Below are 26,271 nucleotides of genomic sequence, written 5' to 3'. Positions count from 1 at the left end.
TACTGCAAAAGAACTCAGCTGCACTTTAGGATTAAACTAATTAGTAAAAGCACCTTTTAAAAGCATGGAAAAACCTTCACAAAAACTGATACAGTAACCACAAGAGCTAAATATTCGGTGAGCACCAAGACCTAGAAAAAATCAGTATTCGAGCTCTCTAAACGATTTAGGCACATAACCTATTTTTAAAGAGGGTATGCATCTGTGCAGGCAGCATCATACAACTAGATTAACACCTTGCAATAATGGGGAGAGTGGGTGTAGTTAAAAATCTGGATGTGCAAATTGTATTTCCTAAGAAATTTTGTGTAGGCAAGCCCCATTCTGCTCAATCAATAGTAGGCTGAGAAATACTATATTTGGCAAAAATTAATAAAATACAGAAGGAGTGACTTGAATCACCCACATTAATTGCTAAATGAAAATCCAGTTCTGAAATACAAAACAAGAACACACTTGTAGGGAGCAGCAGGAAAAAAAAAAAGACCCACTTGGGACTGAAAGGCATGAGAAAGATTCCATTTAAACCCATTTTAAGATAGAAATGGATCACCTTTCAAAGTCAGTTTGGGTCTGATTACTTCTTACATGAGTGAAAACAACTGGTGGGCCAAAGACTGACGATGAACATCATGTCATGGTCACTTTACTACATTTAGAATTACCACGTGTGTTTTATATGATGTAGTAATATTGCAGAAAAACATTTTCCACATATTCTAACCACAGCATGATAAAATGCAACAATAATCCCTTGCATACAAACATGCACTCTAAAATATCACATTCTGAGCACGAACAGCACCAGAGCTATCAAACATTCTTAATAAAAGGCATTTATTTTGTGCAAATAATGCATTTATTTTGTGTGTATCCCATGTATCAGACGCTAAAGAGCAACAAGTGAATAACATGCTTAAGCAATCCAGACATCTCTGAGATTATTGTACACATATCTCAAAATGCCATATGCCCAAATTGATTGTTATTTCACATCAGAAATTATTCAACTTTCCTCTCCAAACACACCTACCTAACTGCAAGGAGATCTTTGAGCTCTGAGACCACCTTCTGCACATTTAACAAAATAAGTATGACATGGATGACAAAATAAGTAGCATGTGAAAGGTCAAAAATAAACAAACAGACACACACACAAACCACTAAAACCCCACCGTTCTTCCCTAAGCCTGACTCTCCAGTGAAAATTCTAAAAGCATAAAATACACTTGATGGTTAATACTCCTAAAAGCAGGAGAACTTCTAGGTGTCCACTTAGGACCCATCACTTATCCATGGACAGAAAAAAGACAGTTCTCCTTGTTTTCAATAAGATGACAGTGGACCTGTGCTCCAATGGCAAAGTCTTGGAAAACACACTCAGCTTTGGTTGAATGGAGTTACATACTAACTGTGTGCAAGATAAACGGATGGCTTTCCCCTAGGCTTTAACTACAACTGACGAAGTAGTTCAGAATTAGATCCGGCTATTGTCTAGTATATGCAATGTATAATTTAAGGAGAGCAGAAAAGAGTAGATGAGTCTTAGGAGGTACTTTCAGGTCAATTTTTTTTTCAATATTTATGTGAGAAACTGAAAACGCAACTTTAAATCAACTTTAAACAAAATGAAAGTACATTAGAGAAAATGAAAGTACATTAATGAAAACGAAAGTGACAAGTGGAATTCTGTTAAGGCTTAGAAGTGAGAAAATAAAAAGCATGAAGAAAAATAAATTCGATTTTTATAAACAACTGTAAGCAATCAGAGTTCGTTGTAAAATTCCATAATAAATAATTCTTTCTGAAAAAAAGAGGATAAGGGTTTCCTAATTTTTGTTGTCTCAAAGTACGTATTTTCACATTAATACACTAATTTGTCTTTGCACAGCAGAGCTTTTGAAAGGAGAGCTGACACACTTAATAGGGACAACTGGGTTAAATGGGAATTTACTGGATCAAGTCGGAACATAACAAATTCTTACTTATCCAGTGTAATTAATGTAAAATTATACTCTTCTCAACAGGGACTGCATGGTAAAAGGGATATCTGGTTTGCTTCGGAGGTGCCCCCATTAACTGGATTTTTGAAGGCTCAAAGCAATCAGCTAGTAGAGCCAGACACTGTCCTCAGGTAACCTCGTGCAGTTGCCTTGAGTGCAAAACGCTGTCACTTCTCAGACTTCACACACTGTGATCTGCTTCCTTCCTTCACAGCCGTCCCCTGGGGGACGACAGCGGAGCACGGCCGCCCCTCCTCTCTGCCTGGCATTGTGCTTCGGCAGCGGGGCTCTGTGCGGCCCTGCCTCCTAACGGGTGCTTTTTGGCAAGAAACCACTTCTGAATTTGGAACGGACAGACAAATGGATACGTGATGTCTGTAACTTTTTAAATGCACTTTTGGTTTTCTCTCCGGTGGAAGCTCCTGTTTGCTTTCAGTTTCAAAGGTACTTTAATTTTCTGAAACTAGACAGACTTCCTCTGGTGGTTTCTTGCAAGAAACATCTCTCAGCACGCCTCTCATCACGCCTTGGTGCTTTCTGGAGGGCCACAAAGGCTGGTGGTACTGGCATACCAACCCATCTCCTCACTGTTCTAGCTCTCAGCATTACACACAATGGGTCACCGCCACGTGCCAGCTATAGCTGGGCACTTGCAGCTGCTACAAAAGAGTAAAACACACCTCAAAGTAGGAAACTTAAAGAAAATGCTAATTTCGAGAAAAAGGCAAACACATCCAGCAAATGCCATCCATGTTTAGGAATGATAAGTGAGTAACAAAGGATTCCATGGCCCAGGAGAACTAAAAGTCAGGTGCTAGATGCTGTGCCTTTATCCAGTAAATACCTACTGAAATCCACAGGCCAGCTGCTGACCCTGACACAGACCTCAGCTCCTGCTGTCAGAATCCACTGTTACCAACAACAAATTTACAAAGGTGGGACTGTAAGCAGCCCAGCTTGAGGAGAGAGAGCTTCAGCTGCTTGGTGAGCAGTAGGAGCCACTTGGGCGGTCTACACTGGTACCAAGTGGTAAAGGAATTTGGGGTCCTAGTGAAGCAGTTGTATCCTTGAACTGGCTGTTTTTTTTTGGTGGGGTTTCCCATTTACTTCTGCTGAAAGTTGCTGGAAAAGAGCTGGCTGGGTTTTTGGTCGAAGTTTCTGGAAGGCTTTTAACCAGCTGTCCAGGTACTCAGTTTATGCTATTAGTGTAAATTCCAGCTCTGATCTTTTTTTTTTTTCCCTTTTTCTTGTTTTAGTTTTTTACATCTTTACTTACAGCTTGTGCATTGCTCTTATTTTCAGTTCAAGTTTAAAAATCCAACAGGAAAAAAGAATGTAATACATTATCCTATCAGACTAATAACACAGCTTACATGCCCTTTAAATCAGAATTGCTTTCCCTCAGCAAATGGCGGATAAAATTGTTCTAGACTGCAGCAGATGGAACTGGAAACCTTTTCTTCCTGTTTATATCTGGGGCACATATGATCAGCCTATGTGGATAAGGCTCCAGCAAAAGATTTCAAAAACAAGTTCATCAGGAACACGAACATTTGCAGAAAATAAATAACGGAAAAATGTTACATTAGAGCTTTAAAACAACTCCTTTCTCCCTACAAAGGGGATCAAAAACTCTGAAGTATTAAGTCAGGTTGGGCAAGACCACCCTCAAGCACAAGAGGAGCATGCAGAACTCTCCTGTATGTCAACAGCCCTATTCAACAGCTGGGGAAATAATGAAGGGAGAAGCAGAGGTTTCCTAAAGCAGCCACTGACAAGGCACACACAGGAATGAACACAGAGGCCCCATGTGAATGCTTTCAAGCATGGCAGATCTCCAGAACTGGGCAATGGAAGGAAAACATCCTCACCCAAGGCACATGCAGATCAATGTATGCATTTTTTGGTGCTTATTATCAATTTCCAAGAGCAGGTTCATCTTCAAAAGACCTATGCAGCAAGGAAATAGCATCCCCTGCCCTTTGCAGCTGGGGAATACAGGCAGAGACATATTGACTTTTCCAAGGTTACAGAGCCAGAAATGAGAAAAGAACCAGATTTCTGTTGGTCTGCTGATCAGAGCATTTTAAACACCAAACAATCCTCCCTCCAGCTCCAAGGCCACGGAGACTGCCGCTTAGTACTTTCAGAGGGCATAATCTGGACATAAGTGAGGATGTGCAAGACAGGATGAAAAAAAAAAACACACAACTCTTGTTTGATCTTCACAGGAAACCTTAGCCCTGAAGTAACCTTGAGGTAACAGGAATAATGAAAAACATGATTTCTACTTGTGAGTTTAACACGCGAGGTTTGAGGGTCATCAAAGCGATTTTGTCTCTCAAGTGAGAAAGTGTTTTTACAGTGTACTTTCAGTAGTGGTTTTAAAATCTCTCTACAAAGATGGATACAAACAGTTTGCTTATTAGGTTAGAAATTAAAGAGGAAAAAAACCCGGATCCTTGGCTTAATTACTGTTAACATTATATTCACTTAATCAGAAGAAAGAAAAAAAATTAGCTTGACTTTTTTGACAGCAAAGTCAAACCAACTGGAAAATTCACCTCCTACAAGAAATGTTGAAAGGGAAAACTCTGGATAACAACATGTTAGTGAAATGCTTTCAAATGCAGACACAGCTGTATTGTAATGCAATCTTATATTCTCTTTGACCTGCCATCCTGCATTCTGCGTCTCCCCTCCAATACACAGGGAAAACTGTTGGATTCAAGTATTGTTTTTCATCTTTTCTCCCATAGGAAAGGGCACCGCAAAGGACACAGACGCACAAAATGAGGTGCCTGTGAATTTACTTTGCAGACTACCTGCTTTCATAACAACGTGAAAGAAGTTAATGGTGAGGTCAGAGAGTATTACTATTTATTTGACATTACTTTGTTTCCTTCCTTAACGAATGTTGCTAAAACAAATGAGTACTCTTAAATTCACTGCAGAAATAGGGATTACTGGGCATCACTGACAGTTTTTTTTCCAATTATTGGAGTCAGCAGCAATGCTGGGAATGGACCAGAGCTGCCAGGCTCTCATTTTGTGTCTCTGTCTCTGCTCCGGGGCCCCAGATCCTCTCCAGCTCCTGGGAAATGGTGACTTTTATATCTGGAGATCAAAGGGGCAGTATTTATTCTCTGAGGACATAAAGTCCTAAAACCAGCTAAAACTAAATGTTCTTAAGTTGTTCACTGTAGGGAACTTGGAAAAGAGACTTTGTTTTGCACCATTTATAGTGCTCTGCAACCAAAAAATTTCAGAGAATGCAGGAAGATGCATACTTACATTTAGGTTTGAAATGACTGTTCCAGGCCTCATCCTAACATAATATTTTACAGACAAATAATAAAATGGATATAGATGATCTTTCATAACAAGCTTGCAGCTTTATTTGGTTCTATTTAATCATGTATTTTTTGCTGAGGCCGACTGCATTCTCTCTGGTCTCTTAGACAGTGGGTTTCATGCATTCTTGCATATATTTGAACTTTTGATCATTTTCCAAAAATTCACTGCTAGTATCCTAGGCAGCCATCACTGAGTAGTGATATGGGTCATTCTAGTTCAGAATAAAAAGGAGATGAGTGTGACTGATCCTTTTTCTCAAGGCCAAATCTCATAACAAATCATCTGGAAAACTGCCAATGACTTCAATGAGACCAGAAATTGTCCCTACTGTTATCTAAAAAACTTCATCTTCCTTATGAGAAAAGCAAGGTGCAAATTCTCTAGCCTGACTAGATTCATTCTCCTACAGACTGGGAGCAGGAGAATCAGATGAAAGAACAAAGAAAAGGATAGCACTCTTTACTGTTGTCTGTATGTTACTGCTCATTGAATTCCAAAATAGATGGAAGAAAAGCAGGGAAATGTGAATAGCATTGCATCAGTTCTTACTGAGCAGAAGTGGAAATGTTAATTTTTTTTTTTTAAAGTGCAATTTGGAACAGTTTTTGTGTATTTGTTGAATTATATAATACACGGTTGTTTCCGTCTTAATCCTTTAGACTTTGTTCCTAGCAGAGAGTGAATGGAAGAAAATGAAGCTGGAATATAAACTATTTATGAAGTACCTTTTACCAGAAAACAAAAGGACAAAAGAAAAAAATATATATTTTGCTTTATTTTTATTACTTTATGTCCATGCTTTGGAAAACACCAATCAGTACATCTATATGTGTATGCGTATGCATGTTTGTATGCTGGATTTACCAGAATAGCAAGAAGGAAAATGAACCGATTTTAAAAGAATCAAAGAATTTGGAACTTGAATTCTCTGACTTCAGTAGTGTTGCAAGGACTTGGACTATGACAGATACTGGCATATTGTCTTGCTGTGAATGGGAGCTCCACTCTGAAGCATCTCTTCCTAAACAGCAAAACGAGCTACTCATGAGGCACATCTGAAGATTTGGGATTTGATGTGTTATTCTTGACCTCTTCCTTTCCAGTGTGCATTGCCTACCCTGTCAAAAGCCTGGCCTGCTACTGACCTTTAATTTCATAATAGGTTCATGTTGACAAATCACTCTGAAATGAGATCAATGCAGATATGTACTTCATGCTACAATAGAAACAGAAAAGAGTTTTCAAAAGCTGGTGAGCACAGGAGATAAGCAGAAGTCATTATGTATAAGGGGAGCTGCACATTCAACTGTTTGCATGTTGGGCTGTCATCTTCAAGTACCGTATTATAATGCTAAAGCATCTTTTATTTTATTTTACTTTTTTCCTGAAAGCCTACAACAGTTTTGGGGTTTGTTTATATTTTTGCCTTTTTCTTTTAAGTAGTCCCATACTGTCACTCAAATTCTGTTAGGCTGCCACCTCTAAGATGAAAGACAGAAGCAGGAATATAAGTGGGACACAATACTGAACAATCAGGGGGTAAATGGGATTTTTGGTTACTCTTAAACACTCCCGATCTTTCCTATTACCATAGACCTCTTATAGGAACAAAGAGGAGATTTAGGAACTCAATTTCAGGGTGGATTATATGATAATCAATTTATGTTTCAGAGGAAATAAAAGACAGAAGGCAGAGGGAGTTAGAGATGACTACCCATAACTAAGGAATTTCAGTCTTCAGCTTCATACCCTTCAGAAACCCCTCTAGCAAAGTTTCCTATTTTCATCGCTCTTTATGTTATGGGGTAAACGCTAAAAGTGATAATTTAACCACAGAATGTTTGTATTAAACACAGGCCTCCTGCTCTCTAGTTTCTATAATTTACAACAAAGAGTTTATTAAACACAACTCTTTCTGTCTGACATTCAAATCCATCTCTGCAACACACTCTCCTCTGGATTTGCGCCACCGAATGAAATGCTATGGAAAAACAAAATAAACCAAAACCCTGCTGTGGAAACAGGACAAATCTAGTTTCACATCCCCTGCAGAGAGAGAAACAAGACGGAAGTAAAAAGCACCAAATGGAGCTCGTAAAGCTTCACTCTGATCTCAGCCTCCACGTTCTGGCAGAAAGCACCACCTAAGAGATGTGCTCTGCTCCAACTGACAACAGCCTCTGATTACAGCGTGAGCACAAAAATATATTGTCTGTGAACAATTACCCTGAGCAAACTCTGAATAAGGGAAATCTGATGACAGAAGAAGTGGAAATGTGGTGGGAGGTGGGCTGATCGGCCCCCTTCCTTGCCAGTGCCTTATCTCACGCGCCAGCCATCTGTAGTAGCTGGGCCTGCTACCACAGCTCATGGCCGCCTCACAACCTCCCTCCTGCAGCCTGCCTGCCTCTCGCGGCGCGGACAGGTGGGAATAGCTGTGCCCGTCACAAGCCTTCCACCACAGGGGGAAGCTGTTGTGGCTCTGTGACAAAACCAGATCCTTTCCACAGGACATATGCACCGATTTATGCTTGCTTTCCTTGTAGCACTCTACATAAGAGCATACAGGAAGGAAGGAGCCCATCCTCACTCACAGGTGCCATGTAGAGTCAAGGCAACTGGTGTTCGCTAATCCTCTTCATATACAAACAAAGAAAAAAGTAAGATATTTGTTTGGAAGTCACTCCCCACAACTGGAATAGATTCCAAACATTTTGAGCCTAACATGACTTATGTAGAGAGATGCACACCTCTACTGTCTTTCCAGTATTTCTTTTGTCACATCATTGAAGACAGCCAACAACTCGAAAAGGTCTGTGGTCATGGGGCAGAAGTTCTTTTAGGGAGAGAGTTACCTTTACAGAGCATCCTATACTTACATACACAGATGGTAAAGGAAAGTAAAAGCTAAAATCCAGACACATCGAAGTCACCTTAGGATCAACCAAGCTGCCATCTTACAGGTAAAACTGCTCTTAAATTCAGGTAGGAAACAGCTCTTCTGCAAGAGAGCTGCAAGAATGCTTTGCCCAAATGTGGGAGATCCTTTAACACAATGTATTGCTGAAATCTTTCCTGTGGCACCCAGAAGATCACATCCACTTTTGTAACATTGAGCTTAATTAATTGGTGCACTTAGCACTTTCTATATATTCCTCATTGGGTTTTTACAGGAAGAATATACTTGAATCTCATGTCATAGGATCACATCTGTTTTAGACTCTAGTCCTCTATTCCACTAAAAAGACAGTGATCTGCTGTGATTTATTTTTTTTTCTGTTGCTAATTAATTCATTTGAGACTATTCCTTAAATTTTCATTTAATGCATTTTTGTGTGAGGGTATTATTAATCACTCCTAAAGTTGTTTGCAACTGTCACAGATAAAAAGTCTTCACTAACATCCATATATACATCTGTTTATTTTAGGTATGTTTATGCATGCGTGTATGTATGTTTACAAAAATACTAAAAAATAAAAATTAAAAAAAAAAACAACCCAAAACAGCTTTCTAACTGCATCTTTCTCCCTCCTCCCTTCTCCATTCTGAACAGGTTCCTGCTATCAACTGCTGGAGTGTGCTCACTCTACACCTAGAGCTATAATTATTTTGCTTTAATTTTACAAAACCTTTTGTTCCATTCCCACGAGCCCACCTGATCCTTATATTACACTTGCTCTATTAAAACACTCATGCAGAACAAAGCACAGTTGTACTGATTCATAAGTAACTCGCCCCCCCAACCCCCTTCTCTTTTTCTTTCTACTAGGCTTATACCTCTGGCTGTAGTTTCATGACACTGTTTGTAATGCCAGTCCACAGCCCCATTTTTGCCTTTTTCTTCCTGCTTCTTTTAAACCATTTTTTTTTTTTTTTTTTAATGTGCTTAGGGTCAAATTACTCTATTGTGTGCTGTTGTTTTGAATTGATGTTATTCTCAGTCATTTTATGTTATGCTCTTTGGCACAACAACAGAAATAGTGCAGAGGGTGTTATGGAATTTATTTGTTGTAATCAGACTCTAGGATTATTTTTTTAATTATTAGTATTCATACAGTACAAACAGCAAGGCTAGCCCCACATTTTTCTGAAGCAAGTAGAAGACCATTTTTTGCCCAGACTCTGACTTCAGCATACTCTATATGCTGCAAAAGGGTATAAAAGCTTAGGTCAAGGTGATTCCTATTACCTGAGCATGGCCTGCATACACCACCAGGCTTTACAAAAGACTAAGCGTGCTGGCAACGCTTGCAATAGGATCCTGACAGAGGTAGTGGGCATTTCAAAAAAAGTAACCTCTCATAAATTACTCCTGAAAATTAGGACAGGGCCCGGCTCCTCCGTAAAGATGGGAACAATAGAAGGGCTTTCTCATCTAGTCGTCCTGCAAAACAACAACCTAGAGCTCAAACAGCCTTTATTTTCTGACTTATAAAGCGCCAAGCATGTTGCTAGGACGAAGCAATGGATAGATAGGAATCAGTCAGAACAGTGAGAAGTGGGTACGTATGAAGAAAGCAGAAGCAAGAGGCAATAAAATTGAGTTCTCAGTAGCCATCTTTTCAAAATGGGGAGCAAGACATTTGGCAGTGCCCTGCTGAACAACAAAGCTGGGAGGTGACTATGGGAAAACAAACCGGGTGAAGGTGTAAGAGGAGGCAAGAAGGGGAAGGGAAATGGTGTGTGCCTTTTTTCTGACATGTCTAACAATGGTGAATACTAATGATTTATAGTAATGAAAGAGAATAACAGGGAAGAAGGTAAATGTGGCAAGGCACAGAACAAACACGGCTGTAAGGGGTACAAACGAAAGTTGCAATTTACCAAAGAATAACTGTTCTGCACATTTTATGTAGCATGTCAAATCTATCAGATATTCTCTTATTAAATCATCATTCTACAGCAACAATCATTCTCTCAATCAATCCCCCGTGCTGTTAACTCTTAGTAATGACTAACTTGGCAGGAATTGATGTTTACGTATATTTTAAAGTCCTGAAAACTGCTCTGTATTTTTTGGAAGGTAAATTTCCTTTACATTTTGTCTTTTGTTTTTTAACCTATTTTTAAAAGATGGACGCATTCAATTGGAAAATAAAATTTTGTAACACACACACACATACAGATTATGTTAGCTGAGGAAATTGGCAGTGGGATAAGAACAAAACCGTTCACCTCCTGATTGCTGATTCAAATCTAGCCCAAGTGAGATAGTCACAGAAGCTATGAAACTCCCACGGTGGCTTTGTGATTTGAGATTATTTTTTTATGAATCTCAATCCACTTTAGGCCAAAAACCAGAATCACAAACCTACTGCTTCAATGAGCATTAAATAGCATCACTACACAGGAGATGCCAAAAAACTACACAGGAGATGCCAGAAAACTAAACTGGTCCGTGAGAAAGAGTTCCCACCTTATTGTGGGAACTTGCCATTAAAAGACAAGGTTGGCTCATACAAATGTGCAGCACGAACAGAGAAGTACACCTCCTTCTCTCTATCAAACAGAAAACAAACCAATCTCCCTGTAGTCAAATCAGCTAAGAGTTGTGCCATTTACCTGAAATGAGAACTGTTTCTCCAAGAGATCAGGAATCCTAAATTTTCCTCAAAGCTTCTGGTTTGATACAAAGTCCCTTCAGAGCCAAGCGTGGAGGACAGGAGAATTACACAAATGTTTTCTATCACAATTACTGAGGAGGATGCACAGCAAGCTTATGCATTCCTTACCCCTTAAAATCAAAGGCGACACAGGCAGTAACTGCAAGCTCTAGTTATTCTTTGGTCTATTTCTCCTACCTAGATGGGAGGAACAATCGAGGCATTTAATTTCACAGAACACCAACACTGAGGAGGGTTGTGTTGCACCTTTTACTTTATTATGGACATGACTGGTTAACCGATGATTAGGAAAGCTGTTGCACTGAACAAAAATCCTACTACAGCCAGCAAAACAGTGATGCTCAGGCATATTCCCTGTGGCTCTTTCTTCTAGGGAGCATAAATCATCAGAGTCCCTCAGGAACTACTTACTCCAGTTTCCTCCCTCAGATATGTTTGCTAACCTGAGGGGCTAAAGGTCTCAGGACTCAAGAGTAGATTTAAGATTTCCTACCATCTGTGCTGAAGTGTAGCCAATGCAAATTCTACCTTCTGATCTGCACTCCAGTGCCTCCCTGTTATGTTTCATTTCACACTTATGATCTTTATTCCTTAGAAACAGGAAAAATGCACAGCTGATGAGACATGTTTGCATGCAGCTTGAAATTGTTCCTTCAGTGGATGTTGCTTGGACGTGCACTTTATGCAAAGGGAAGTGAGATGAGGAGCAGAATTGCATTTTAAATGGACAAGTATTCCTCATGCTACACAGGGACCTGGGGAAACAAGTAGTTCTCTTCAATGTTTTCACTCATGTGAAAGTACTCACAAATACAATGTGAAATAATAGGTGAGAAGTTGAGAAGTTTTCTTCTTCCTTTGCTATCTATTCATTTTTTCTAATTGAACAAATGTGGGTTTGATGGTCTTTTTCCACAATCACAAAATATTTTAAAAGGAATAGCCAACGTTTTATAAGGATACCTGTGAATACATAAACAAACATACAACTTGTTTATGCTTCCATCACAGGAGCTCTAGTAAAATGAAAGAATTCTAAAGGTACCTAAATACAGGTAAATTCAGCTGATAAACTGGGAGAAAAAGAAACAACAGCCAGTAATGCTATTAAGAACTTGGGGGGGAAAGCACAACTTCTATACGAATTTAAACTTAAGATCTGATATAGAGATTATTTTACTTAGGAGATGCAAGGTTATTAATGCTGGTCCACAACAGAGAATTCATATACACACTACATCTTTTTAAACCTACAGAAGCTGTTTGAAGTCTGTTTTGGGGAGTCTCCAGAGTGAACCAATTTACCAAGGGAACCTGGATGTCTGTGGAAATACACATTACTTGAAGTCATAAATTACAAGATGGCTAAATCTACTGAAGCAGGGAAACAGTACTTCAGCCCAACAGGATTCCACCAAAAATTAAAAAAAACACCCTCACTCTTAGAATACCCAGTAGATAATTTCAGCTCTCATTTAACATGAAGTTTTATGGGTACTAACTAACTTCAAAAACCTCTTGTGAACTTGCTTGGTATTTTTGGGAGAGCAGATTATACCAGTGATCAAGAGAACACAAAACCGAAGTATGCTTCAATCTGCCATGCCACTTGCAAGAAAAAAGGAAGTGCTAGAAAAGCACAGAAGCGGGAGCTCTGCACATCTCTCACACTGAACTACCATGCAATGTGATGCTGTCCATCTTCAGTCTGAAGAGTAAATCTTGGCTCTCATGAGTCTTAACCTCTGAGGAAGCTGAGGTCCTTTCTGAGAGCTGGTTTAACTTATTTAATAACTAACACATTGAGCTTATAAGCACTGGGATTTAACGGTCTTCTTCAGTGACTTCACCCATGTTGGAACCTTATCATCATTCTGTGTAGCAAGTGACCCATCAGCTTTGAGAGTCTGCCAAGAGTTTGAGAAATCAGGTGTTAACCACAACAAGGTGTTTACCAGCATGGCTGGTAACATAAGCAGCTGGGGGGAAAGGGAGAGTTCATATATTTCCTACGAGAGAGGGTTTCAGATGAAGAAAGAGTACTCAAAGACAGTATGCCAGCATGTACAGATCCCAGCCCCAGCCTTGACATGGTATCTGAGTCTAGATCAGGATTTGTATTTTACAATCAGTTTCACATGCTCTAATTAGTTTCTCAAGCTGCACGGAGAGCAGAGGAAGTTCACTTAGACATATAAAAAGAGACAATAGTAAACTTTTGAAAAAAAACATTATAGAGAATAATTGTGCTCTGGAGGATTTATTTATTTACTAACATAAACAGTACACACTGAGATAACATCTGGCGATGTTTACTACAATGAAACCCAATCAATACTTCCGTCTACTACAATATCTGTCCGCAAAACAGTCATTCCTCCTGGCACTCACAACAAATAATCATCTATCTATTATAGCAGCCTTTGTCAGCAAAAAGAGAGGTGATCACCTTAATTCTGTTTGAAGTCTAACAGAACACAGAAAATCAGATGTACGTGGATACAAAAACAATGTCGGAAAACCAGAGAGAGATGCAGTTTGTAGTATGGCAAAATTCATCCTTGCAGCATTTATACGTGCAACAGATCCCAGATATTTTCTTTTCTTTCTTTCTTTTTTTAGTTTTTAATAGTCTAGAGGTTTAAAATTTGGGCATTCTTTTACTTCTGCTAGTAAGCTAATAAGCTTTTTGTTGGATTTTAGAGATACAAGTCACAAAGTTTGACTTCTTGTTTCCTTTCAAATTCAGAATTTAAAAAGAAGCAACGCTGAGCTTTTCCACAGAATTGAAAAGTCAAAAATGAATCCACCAAGGTTTCCAAGTAAGCCCTTATATTGTTTTATATTTCTGTATTTGCATTATTACTTTTCCCTGTAGAAAGACTACATGCTGTATCACTGAAACTCAGTCACTAAGCATTACCTTAGTACCTACTGAACCTCTACCTTTCCTAAACCTGTGCCCCTTCCATTCCAAGAAGCAGATTAACATGTAGTGTCATGCATCACTACTATTTATAGGTAATGAAATTAAGCAAAAAATAACAAGACCACATAATAGATAGAAAACAAAACAAACAAAACCTCTGATTTTCTCTTCACAAATTTTTCATCGATACAACTTTTATTTTAGCAGTCCAAAGAAAAATAATATGCCTGAGTAAAGTGACTATATATAAAGTAAATGTACATTTGCCCCTCTTTAATTTCACATTTTGCTATCTCGCTGTGCAAGCTACTTCTATTTGTACAGGGCCTGAAGGTAAAACATGACCCTTCTGTGTTACACCAAATCCTCAGGCAAGAGCTATGTTCAGAAGATATTGTAGTGATATGTTACCCTTTTCCCATTAAAAAAAACAAACAACAACAACAAAAACCACTTCTCTTTTTCTCTTTGACAAGATAATTGGGGTTGTAGTTATGAAGTAGGGAGAGGAGAAAGGTAAGAGGACACAACTTGTTTTCTTCGCTTCTGGTAGAGACCTACAGGGCAGTGAAGAGCTCATTTTAGTCTGGACTAGTAAACTGATCAGTGAGGTAAGCCCAGCAGTAGAGGAAGCTGTGTGCAACACTAGTCCCTGTAATTTGCACTAGGAAAGATTTACATTAACATTTTCTGTTTAGTTTCTGTTACAGCTCATTGCTTTCTGTTCAACTGCAGTCTTACCACAACCTAAAGTTCTTCAGGAAGTGGCCATTAAGGAATGAACTACAGAAGAAGCTTTGCATTAGAGAGATAAGAGCAAATTGGAGAAAAAGGCAGAAAGTAGCAAGAAACCCACTGAAATAATGGGAGGTCCTACTTAAAGAACAATAGATACCATATATCTTTAATGTCAATTCAGGCACATGAATGCTTGAGCTAGTTATAAGTGTGAAGACTGGGATTTCAGTGCGGAATGAGCTCCATCAATTTTTCTAAATTTAAACAAAGACAGGCCAGAAAACACTCAGTTTTGAAAGCTCAACACTGAAATTATCAGCACGGGAGTCTCCATTTGCAGATCAGTGTTAAGAGGAGCAGAAAAAACAAACTGAGGCAGGGACAGGGGATTTTACACCTGGTTTCATCACTAGCGGGAGCACAGCTCAGCCTCGCAGAGGACCAGTTTGTCTGAACTGCACATGGAATTTGCCAGTTTTTCCTCAGCTCTGCAGAAGAAAACTGTTTCATTAGATAATATTGAAGATAGATAAGGTGAGAAAGGGGAATAATTTCTAACCAATATAGTCTTAGGAACCTTCACAAAAGAATTCCAAACAATGTAAAATTAGGTGATTAAAAACAAAACAAACCTTCATTTGACCACTACTGGGCTAAAATATGTATATGATAATTTTTGTCTTTTTTATTATTAAACAATATCTAAATCTACTTGCTTCAAAAACAAAAACAAAAAACACACACACACACACACACAAAAACCCAACTTATCTCTAAAGAAGGCATCACGTATTTTTCTGCTGTGAACATTTCCTCTGCCTCAACTAGGCCAACAACACAGCAGAGTAAGCACCCATCCATCCAGGCAGCACAGCTGGAGAGGTGGGAAAATCTGTGCATGCAATGCACCAGGTTTACCAGAACCTACCCTATGGAGTTGGGCAGCTGAAGCACAGGCATTGGCAACATAACCTGGCAACACTGAAGGGAATCTGGAAAAATCGCACTGACTCTATTGGGGTCAGGGTCTCACTTCATCTGTAAGACTAGAGATCTGAAAATGATTGTACTCACTAAAGAAATGGTGTGCAGAGTTCTGAAGGCGATTCTGGAGATTTCACGCTTGCATAACTTCTCAGGATGCTACAAAGACAATTGTCTTGTCACATGGTTTACCTGGCACCCCAAATTTCACTCACCTACCATTATCTCTGGGTAGCAGGAGGGATTGAGCTACAGGTAAAGTCCTATCCCATTCAGACAGTGGGATAAAGCTCAAGGAGCCATGGCAGTGAGACTCAGTGTATATAAGACAGATGTCTGTGATTCCTACGGTCTCATCAGGGAAAAGTCAGGAGAAAAAGTCCATCATCCCTTCTAGACTTCCACAAGTGCCTCCATGTATAATCACAATGCAGCTCAAAGAATTAGTTCAGCATCAAATAATGTCTACTTTCCTGTACAGAATATTTTTTTTTTTACAAGATTTTCTAGGTATAAGGAGCCTTAAAGAATAACCACTGTATGGTATAGATACATTCTAAACATTATGACAGAGAGAGTGTAAAAGATTTTTAGAAAGTAAATGCTTTTAAATGTAATTAAATCACAATAACGATAATCACAGAGCTGTGCCTCTGACAGTCTGACAATGCGGGGACATCAGAAATGCTTTCCACTATCAGAAGCCACAGGAAATCTGCCTTTCTCCTGCTGCTGAAAGGATTGGGAGATATAAAGTGTGTTTTAACAGCTGATAACTTCATAGAGTAAAATTTGCCTAACACATCTGAAATTCTCCAGGACACTAATGATTGAAACGAGGACAAGATCCTTTCTACCTCAGTATAATTGTTTGTAAGAAACCGCACCTACGGAAGGATCACCAAAACTTTATCCTCTAGGCAGCACTCCACCCAGCGAGATGCTTCCCTTTGCCCTCAGCACTTCCCAAGCACTAGACAAAGATGCTACTTCCGGGCATTCAAATCCCCTTAGAGCCAAGCATCTAAACGTTACTACAGCTAGCTTTAAAGTTCCTATGATAGACCTGTACATCACAGCAAACATCTTCTTGAATTGCAAGCATGATCAGAATAAGGGCAGAGGTAGCAGTGTAGAACAGTATTTCCTTAACTGCACACACAAGGAAAAGAAAGGCCAAGAATTACTAACATGCCAGGTTGCACCACAGGAAAAAAGAGTAAATAGTATCATTCTTGGGGTCAGTATCGTATAGCCATGAAGCACCATAACAAATTCAACTGCACACTCAGGTGCCATTCGTGAGCATAAATCAGTATATGCAGGAGCTCTATCTGTTGAGTCAAGGATTTCTCATTTCTATTATGTTGTATTTTCCATCAAGTTTCATCTCTCTTTGGCTCAGCCTCTGACAACGGTGTTTGGCAGATTTTCCTATTGGAGGTCTGATCTTGCAGCCTACATTCATGGAGACTGTGCCACTATAGCCTACATAAACTGGGACTTCAATATCTAAACTGGTTCATATCGAGAGAGGATATGCAGTGATCTGGTTGCACAAATCCAGCCATCCTGGAAAATACACAAGCAATTCCATGAAAAGTTTCTCTTAAGAGTCACAGGACTCCATCACTTATTACTATTCTTATAATATCACTTATTACCATTACCACAAGTCTTCCACTTTACTAAATATTTTCATTATTCAAAATTCCCATGATAACAGTACGTGAGCCGAAATAAATTCTTTAGAAACATTATGAAGAAGACTCAAAAAAACAACCAACCGAACTCAACTGCCAAGGAAACCAGTGGGTTCATAAATGTATATTTGACTCAGAGATGCCATCAGTATTACTAACACAAGCATATTTCAAAGCCAGATATTTTTCCAATGGCCTTTAAAAGCATAGATTTCCCTGTCAAGTGCTCATTACCTCAAACCTGGCTATCTTGCTGCCATCTCCTGAATGTTTCTAAAGGAAAGAGGTACAAAAAGAAGAGGGAAGGAGCAAGAACTAGGTCCTTTTAAGTCACAGGATCACCAGAATGCTGTAGGATGATCACATGCACAAAACAAATGATTCTTTTGTCATGAGGAAACACAGAACTGCTAAAACAGATATGGAATCACAGCACGTCCTGTCAGAATTGTGAAGACCCTCCAGAGCATGCATTGGCATCAAAGCAACGAACATGTCAGCAGTGCAGTTCTGCAGATGATTTATTTAAATAAATAAAATAATAAATTAAAAATATTCTGATCTCTTCTGTGCCAGTGGAAACTGTTGAAAACAATAGATCAATTTTGACACAACTGAAATTAAAATCTGCTCTAATCTATTATTTAGATGTAGGGGCAATGACGGGAAAGAGGGCAATAAGAAGAACCAGATACTCGATCGTAAAACTCAGTGCTAGACCACTTACACTAATGAAGAAAACAGATCAGAATTTTTTGGTATCTTACGTTCATCAGACTGCCCTACATCAGATGCTGGAATTTAAAATGATTCAGTGAGAGTCTCCCCAAGGGCACTGATGTAAATATGGAATAACCACAATGCTTTTCTTTGGAGTTCCTCCCGTTATATACTGATTTAGCTGAAGAATCTCAGTTTGGATAGAAGAAAATAAGAGTACCAGAAATCAGAAAAGGCCAGGCCTATGTTGTTCTTTTTCCCCTTTTGTAACTTGTCAAATGACAATCTCTACTCTTTATAATCTTTATAATAGTGTCTTCATAATCTTGGTATGTGCTCAATGATCTGTGGTCTCCCCTTTGTCTTGAAGTTAAATCAGCAAGTGCTTCGATAAATGGAGTTAGAGATTTTCCACTCCTACGTGTTCAGGTGCTGAAATACTGAAGTGTTTTACAACTTACTGCAGTAGTGCTACTCAGGGAATCAGTGCTGATATTCCCTTGTCTTTTTAATGTGAGTAAATCACAACCATGCTCCTGTATATACCAAAACAACCACACACTAGAGAGCTATTTTCCTATCTTCATCTATTGTGGCCACTATTCTGCAAAAACAAGAGCTGCCACATGCAATAAAAGTCAGAGTTCTATTCTTCTGCACACTATAATTGATGGTCTCAACATACAGAACTAGAAAAAGCTCCACCCCATCATTTTTGCAAAATAACAACAACAAAAAAAAAGGTGATAGACCAGATTGACAATCATTCCCAACTCTTCTCTGTGCTACATTGTGAACAGGACTGATTAAAACCTATCTGAGAACTAGAAATGTTATCTGGCCAACTGCATTCTGAGATTGGCAGTTTCACAAAGTGAAAATATCTTTCAGGGATGTTTGCATGAAAATTCAGAAAACTGAAAGCTCATTATCTCCTGAGAAATTGCTTTTTGCACAAAGCTTTACTCGAGCCCCATTACATACTTGCACTTTTAAGCTATCTCCATAATCTTTGTCACGGGCCTTTGTACCAGACTATACCTGGACTGTTTCCATTCATGCAAATTTTCAAAACAGGAACTGAATCTAATCAGGATTAGTACACTGACTGTCAAGAAACCATACAGATGCACAGCAACCAAACATCTGTCCTCTGGTGTGTGTATGATTCCCTCCCCTGTCTTTTCTCTAAAAAAAGAAGGGTCAAAACAAAATGCTGGCAGTCCAACTGAAATCTTTGAAGAGACAGTATGGTTTTAGTTATGAGAGGATGGAAAACTGAGAACCCTGGGGATTTTTGCGAACATTAAGCTTTATTAATCAGGAATGTATTAGCCACATACCAACATTTCCAAATGGTATGCTGAATTAGAGAAATGGAAGGGAATAAAACAAAACTCATCTAGTCCAGTCTTATCCTCACCTATTCCAGTCCACCTCAGCCTACTCTTGAGGTGGTTTTCCAACCCATTCCTTCAAAATAAACTTCCCCTGTTTCCACAGTATCTAGAAGTAGTGTATCCCACGGTTTTACTGCCTACACAGGCAGAACATGGTTCTTAAAATGTACCCTGGTAATTTTCACTGCTCATTGAACTGATTTCTCCAGGTCTTTCTCCCAGAGGACACGAAGAACAATTAATCACTGTGCTCCTGGTTATAACTTTTTACTCACTAGATATTTTTTTTTCCTGCTTAATGTATACAATAAAAACATTTTTGAAAGCATAAGATGCCATGTAGGGCTTCTACGTACCATCATGCCCCTAACCCAGGTAACAATCAACCAGTTTCTACTTTCTCAACAATTTTAACAGTAGGACAATTTTTGCTTTGACAAACATTTATGACCTCTCTCTGTTTCCACTGGGGTTCCACAGGTAAAAATCAGGGCAGAATTTATCCCCATGAGTTTCTAGATTAATGCCTTGGTATAGGAGGGGAGAAAAGGCAAAATTAATTCTCTTTGTTAGTGCTAACACAATTCCTCAGTGACAGCCAGCCCCAAGACACTTATCTTTCTTCAAAGAAGCATACTTATATACTTATTTCACATTCAGACGTCTTCTCCAGCACAGCTACTCTTTCTGCATCCAAAAAGGTCTTAGTGAGCTATTCAGGGTTCAAATTTTGTCAGAGGAATAGCAACTAGGAATGTACAAGGCTCAACAACACTAACATTAGACATGCAATTCTAGTTAAAGCTGCAAGGTATAGGAGGGAAAGGAAAGATCCCGTATCCATCAGGAAACACAAGGACCCCTGTGTTGTGAAGAACACGGTGGGGTAGCTTGTTTGTTGCTTCAAAATTCTCCCTTCATTTAAAAGCACTGCTCTGATGGACGAAGCCCTGTATAGCCTTGACATCCTGACGCTACACATGCTGCATACACTCTGGGATGCCAGCTTACTGTGTCACATTGGCTTGGGTTCTGCCTGTTCCCTTCCTTAAGCCTGCAAGCTCAATTGAACTTATGAAAATTCAAACTGTCTTCTGTCTGTTTCATACATCATCAGCAAACAATCAGTAGACAAAATGAATTTGTTCTCTGTAATTTTGAGGCTATATGAATGTCTCTGCTGTATAATACAAAAAAAGGGGAATAAGGTTTGGTATGCAAGGTTAATTCAGCATGGAGGAAAGTAGCAAAAAAAAAGCAGATGGAGAGAGAACACAAACAATAAAATACTCAACAGTGGGGAGAGTGACATGAGAAATACTTCTATAAATTGGAGTTGGCCTTGATGCCTTTGAGTGACGGAATTAAACAAAGGCACAAGTGAGTTGTGAAAGATCACCTCTGTGAGTGACTATATCTCTGTCCCTCATGTTTTGTCTACACAATACACTTATTAATGATAACAATGGTTACTATTTCTCCTCTAAGAGCTCTGCAAAAACAAACTCAATAATGTTCACAGAGCTGTATCAGTACTGAAGTCGTAACCAGATTAAAAAACTGATCTGCTAAACAAGGTGCAGAGAGGTTAAATGATTTGTCCAGAGCCACTCAATGAGCCACCATCCACCAAAACTCAAACTCCAGACCTTTTGGTCAGTAATCAGACCACAAGGCCATGTAAGATTGGAACAGAAAAAAAAAACCTCTCTTTTTTTTTTTTTTTAATGTGTTGTATATTCCTGTTGGCCTCAGCCAATGGCACCTGAAATCAGTCAGCTGTAACTAAACCATTACTTTTAAAGCACATTCAGTGCATCTGTATAAGTCTTCAGACTGTGAGTACAGAATTTATTTTCTTCCACAGACAACATGCTTTCCCCACTGTCCAGTTCTAAAATCAAACACATGTTGAATGTCAGCAGAGGTAACTAACTCTTCTTACTGGACTTAATCCTATTTTGGGTTAATTGCAAATAGTGAAGTACTTAAGCATATCTTTAAAGTTAAATATTTGAGTAGACTTGTGGTTCTCAGTGGATCTACTTGCCTATCAATCCACATAATTTTAGTACATAGCTGATCTGACCACCCAACATAAAAAGAATCAAACCCACAGACCTTTCCCATTAAGAGCATGCCTGCACTACATTTACAAGGCTGTGTTCTTGTGCAGCTGCCTGCCAGATGTTCACGTGTTGTGAATCTGTATTCTCCTGTAGCGCCATTTAAGTCAAGTCATTTTATAACAGCTGAAAATTTGGCCCCTTTTTCTACTAATGACTTATTTTAAGGATATTTCTACCTAAAACAAGGTTCCACCCTTCAATTAAAACAATCCTGCTCTCTAGTAGAAAACTAGCAAAGCGTGGCTTGCATTTTTATTTTTTTTCTTTTACTGTTTTCATGTTAACACAGGAAAGTCATACTTGAAAGTTTACTTCATTAAAGATCTCAGAATTAGAGACACCTGATAATAGTAAACATATCTGAAAAAAAAAGAAAAATTCTTAAAGGATATTATTGTCTATAATAAGGGTCCCCCTATGGTTACATGAACACAATGTATAGTAACAATCACAGTCTCATTTTACAGCATACATCTGCATACACAGAAAGTTCCCCCAACTTATTTGTCTCTATTACAGGCTGTGTGCCAAGGCTACACAATTTAAGAGCAGCTAGGAGTTTACAGATGGGGTATTATTGGGGAAATAAAACAAATGAAACAAGAAATTCAAAGATTAGATGCTTGGATCTCTACCTCAGGGAACGTAAAGAAGAACCGAACAGAAAAGAGCTAGAGTCATGATCCCCTGCTCCATTTCTAGTTCAGCCCTTGATTTACTCTGATCTGGACCAAGCTGTACAGTATTTCTGCCTTGATTTGCTTGCCACCCTATAAATGTTATTTTTTTTCCCCTGCATGTGATTTCTGCACTTGTGTAGTTATTCTTCCTCCTAGATTCCCATCTCTTCCCTAACTGAAAAAGCCCATTCCAGCATCATCTATGAGGCCTATATATCACTACCTGGTATTTTGTATTAGGGCTTTCCATGCAGGACTTACTGACCATCTGAATTTTAAGGATTCAACATGCCTTAATTCAGTCCTCACTCTGCTGTTACATTTTAGAAAGAGAATTATTATTGTTTTCCAGTAAAATTTCTCTTGGTTATTCATACAAAATAGAAAGACAGCTTTGATACTCAGTACTCCCAGATTCACAAATGTCCCCTAACTTTCCCCCTTGCTCCTAACACCTCCCTTTAAATTGTTGCTGGACCCAACAAATCCACCAGTGTTCTCAGTTCAGGTCACCCTTAAATTGCAAGATTAACTTCTCGTGGCCAGGGCAGCTGCTCATGGCAGATATTCAGCCATGATGAGGAGAAAATGTTAAATACGATTTACTAGCCACAGCCTGCAGTTAATGCACAATATTTAAGCAACACAATGGCATGGCCCTTGCCAGTAATGTAAAAACACAATGGAGTCGAGCCAGAATGGCACAGTCTGCCTGCCTGAGTCATGCTTGGTGTTCCACGCTGGAAGGGGCATGCATTAGCTGCCCACAGTGTACTGTACCCTTCAGCTAGTTTAAACTAAATCATTAAAATATAATTTGAAGGGAAAAAAAAAAAAAAAAAAAGTTGGGGGGACAGAGAGTTAAAAAAAACAACCATGGAATATTTAAAATATTTCAATATTGAAGGACAAAAGTATTACTTTGGGGAAAGATGCTGGATTTCATTACAGACTGTACATTTTGATCTCAGAGAAGAAAACAAACTGACTTTGCTTTGTCATACTCCACAGCTTTGCACTGTCAAACTAAAAAATCAATTCTTTCTTACTATCTTGAAATTCTTGGAATTTTACTCATATATTATTTTGTTAAATTCAGAGTATCTGAATCTACAGCATTTCCCAGTCCTCTTTTACTTGCTTGTTCTCCATCCACAGAAGTTCCAAATCTTAATTATTTACCCAAACAGATTCAGTAAACACATTCTAAATAAGGGTACATGTACAATCTGCATTGCATTTATGGAATAACTATGCCCTTAAAAGAGGCTTCTTTCTTACCGAGAGACACAAGACATAATTTTGACTGTTTTGTTGTATCGCAGCACAGATGAATAAGGCATCTTTGCCTTCATCTATGTCCTAATGCAGCTGAAGCCTCCTGTGATGTCATTAAAAGATGTTCCATCTTTTTCTTATATAAGGGACAAAAATTTAATACGGCAACAAAAAAAGAGAATAAACTGTATTTTATGCTATGAGGAACCTTCTGCTATTTTCTATTATCTCTACTCCAAAGTGCAGAAATCCTCACTGACAAAGCCACAGGAACCATACGTCAACAGACACACACTCTTCCTAATAATAATCAAAGCAAAAAAGAAAGATCTATTCAGGGGTCTGAAATTAAAGATCTGAAAGATTCAAGTTTGGTTCTAATTTTCAAATAAAACATCCTTTGAACTTCTAAATCCTATTCAAGGGGAATTTGACCTTTATCCAAGAGCAGTTACTGTGCTAACACTTTGGATGTATATTGAGGAAAAATACTGACAAAAGGTACCGGAAAAGCTTTTACTTACAAGAATGCAGTGCAGCTTAATCTTTTTGTTTTTAAGGTGCAGTGATTTCAGCATCTACAATGTAACTTCAGGCAGTCTGAAAAGAAACAGGTTAAAATCTCTTTCAGTTATAATTGGTATTTCAGATTTAATTAAAAATTAAACTTTCATAATGTTTCACCATCCAAAGCAATGCATTATCAGTCAAGCGTAGCCTTTTTTTTTCTTTCTTTTTTTTCCTTTTTTTTTTTTTTTTGTTAAAAGAAGCTCTTCCCGGAGTATTTTACAATAAGAGAAGAAGGGGAAAAAGGCAATTGAGAGTAGCAAAATATATTTCTACAGAAAAAAAAAAAAAAAATCTGAATAAGTTGGAAAGAAGCCTTCTGCCACTTAATTTCAACAATCAACCTTATATTAATGTAAAAAGGAAAAAAAAAAAAAAGGCATCACAATTAAAGATGACAGAAAAACACCACCACATATCAACGATTGTGAAGGGAAAAACATTAATTTCTATAAAACAAGGACACTGCTAGGACCAGAACGTATGCACCAAAAGGGAAAATGTGGTTTTATATAATGCCAGCCAACATTTTTTAAAAATCAGCTCTTCAGCATGTAGCACTTCAGACTGTTGCATGGAGGAACAGAAAGACAAGTTCCAAAAGAGGAAAGCTGTTTTTACAGTGCGCAAGGCAAAAGGTCCCTTGCACTCATTTGTTAAGGGATATGAAATAGCTACTCTCAAACCTGTAAGGCTTTGTATCAAATAAAACAAAATGTCATTTTACCGTGCAAAACAAATGATTAAGAAGTGGTAGTTATAGACAAAGCATTTGAATAAATGCAAAAAACATTTTTTTATTTTTATTTTTTCAAAATACAGTTGGAATGACAATAAAACTCCGGGGGTTATGCCATAAATACGAGTTTAAATGTTAGACTGGAATTATAAACCTGTGGTTTTAATTATATCTAATTATAAAGGTTCCAAAACCAGGAGAAGTGAGAATAACAAAAAATATTAATAATAAATTAAAACTATTTTGCAGTAAGTTGTCAGGATTTGACCTCATAATAACCAACCATATAGCTATATACACAGACACACACAACGTAGCAGCAACTCATTAAAGAAACAAATCAAAACTTGCTACAATTTTATTTTAAAAAGATGACAGCAGAACTTTCCTAATTCGCCCCATTCAATATCAAAGCTATTTTCCTCACTGTTGTTTCCTCACATTGAGAGTGAGCTGCGAATAAATTCTGGACACAAATCTAATACTGATTTCAAACGTCCCACAGTTTGGGGGAAATTCCTCACCAAAGTTTTATTTTTGATCCCCCGTGAGTAAAACAAAAAGCAAACCAAAACCAAACCCAACATAAACACAAAACAGCTCTTCAGGGTTCAGTGTTATATAATCCTCCCCATTCCTTCTCCACAAACGTTAGCAAGAAACATGCTCTATCGTGTGATACGCTGCTGTGCAAACATGTTCGTACATACGTGTATCCTACAAACACCAGTGAGCTCAGTTATTGTTAGGCTTAACTCTGTCAAAACAGAATTCAAGCAGGCAACATTGAAGGGGAGAGCACAACAAGTATCACCAAATCTCATCCACAGTGAATGAAACCGATAGCACTGAACTGAAAGGAACAAGATTTCACACCCAGATTTCCTAGGGCAACACCTGCACAGCACAATCTTGCATGAAACATTTCTCAAAGTGTCTTGGCAAGATGAATCATCTGACAAACAAGTTCCTTGTTCCCTATACAATCTTTACATTACATAACTTCCCTTCTCTCTCTTCTGATCAGCACCTAGGAAGCCACACAGAGGAATGGGGAAGAGATCCAGCCAAAGAAATTGCAAGTCCATCCAAACCAGGCAACAGCACAACCATCAAATGACTGATAACAGCTTCAGCCTCCAAATTTCCATTTTTCTCTTCCTTCCCCTTTCAATTTTACCCCCTTTCAATTTTACCCCCTTTCCTAAAATCTTAAGGACCCTAATGCTGGCTTGCCAGCTGGGAAGGACAGGGGCAGTGGTATTTGTAATCCAAAGCTATTTATTTTAATGAATGCAATGAAAAACTGACCTCAACTGAGAAAACAAAGAGCATTCAGCAGAGGGTGAAATGCATCCTCGTACAGAGAGCCAGAATACAAACTGCACCACTGAAGCCCTTTTCTGGTGACCTAAATAG

General features: G+C 38.5%; 1 protein-coding gene across 10 annotated transcripts in view; it reads right to left on the bottom strand.

Moving 5' to 3' along the window:
- ZBTB20 (zinc finger and BTB domain containing 20) overlaps positions 1–26,271 on the bottom strand; it is a 473,540-nt gene that overhangs the window by 312,029 nt on the left and 135,240 nt on the right. For all 10 annotated transcript variants that reach the window (XR_016471235.1, XM_090150619.1, XM_090150595.1 and 7 more), the window contains exon 3: positions 24,071–24,146. The gene's annotated coding sequence lies outside the window, so the exon portion shown is untranslated. The remainder of the gene's footprint in view (positions 1–24,070; positions 24,147–26,271) is intronic.

This window comes from Phasianus colchicus, chromosome 1 (genome assembly GCF_987193195.1).
Source record: "Phasianus colchicus chromosome 1, bPhaCol1.hap1.1, whole genome shotgun sequence".
NCBI lineage: Eukaryota > Metazoa > Chordata > Aves > Galliformes > Phasianidae > Phasianus > Phasianus colchicus.
The sequence above is the reverse complement of the archived record's forward strand: the minus strand, read 5'-3'. Positions and strand labels throughout refer to the sequence as shown.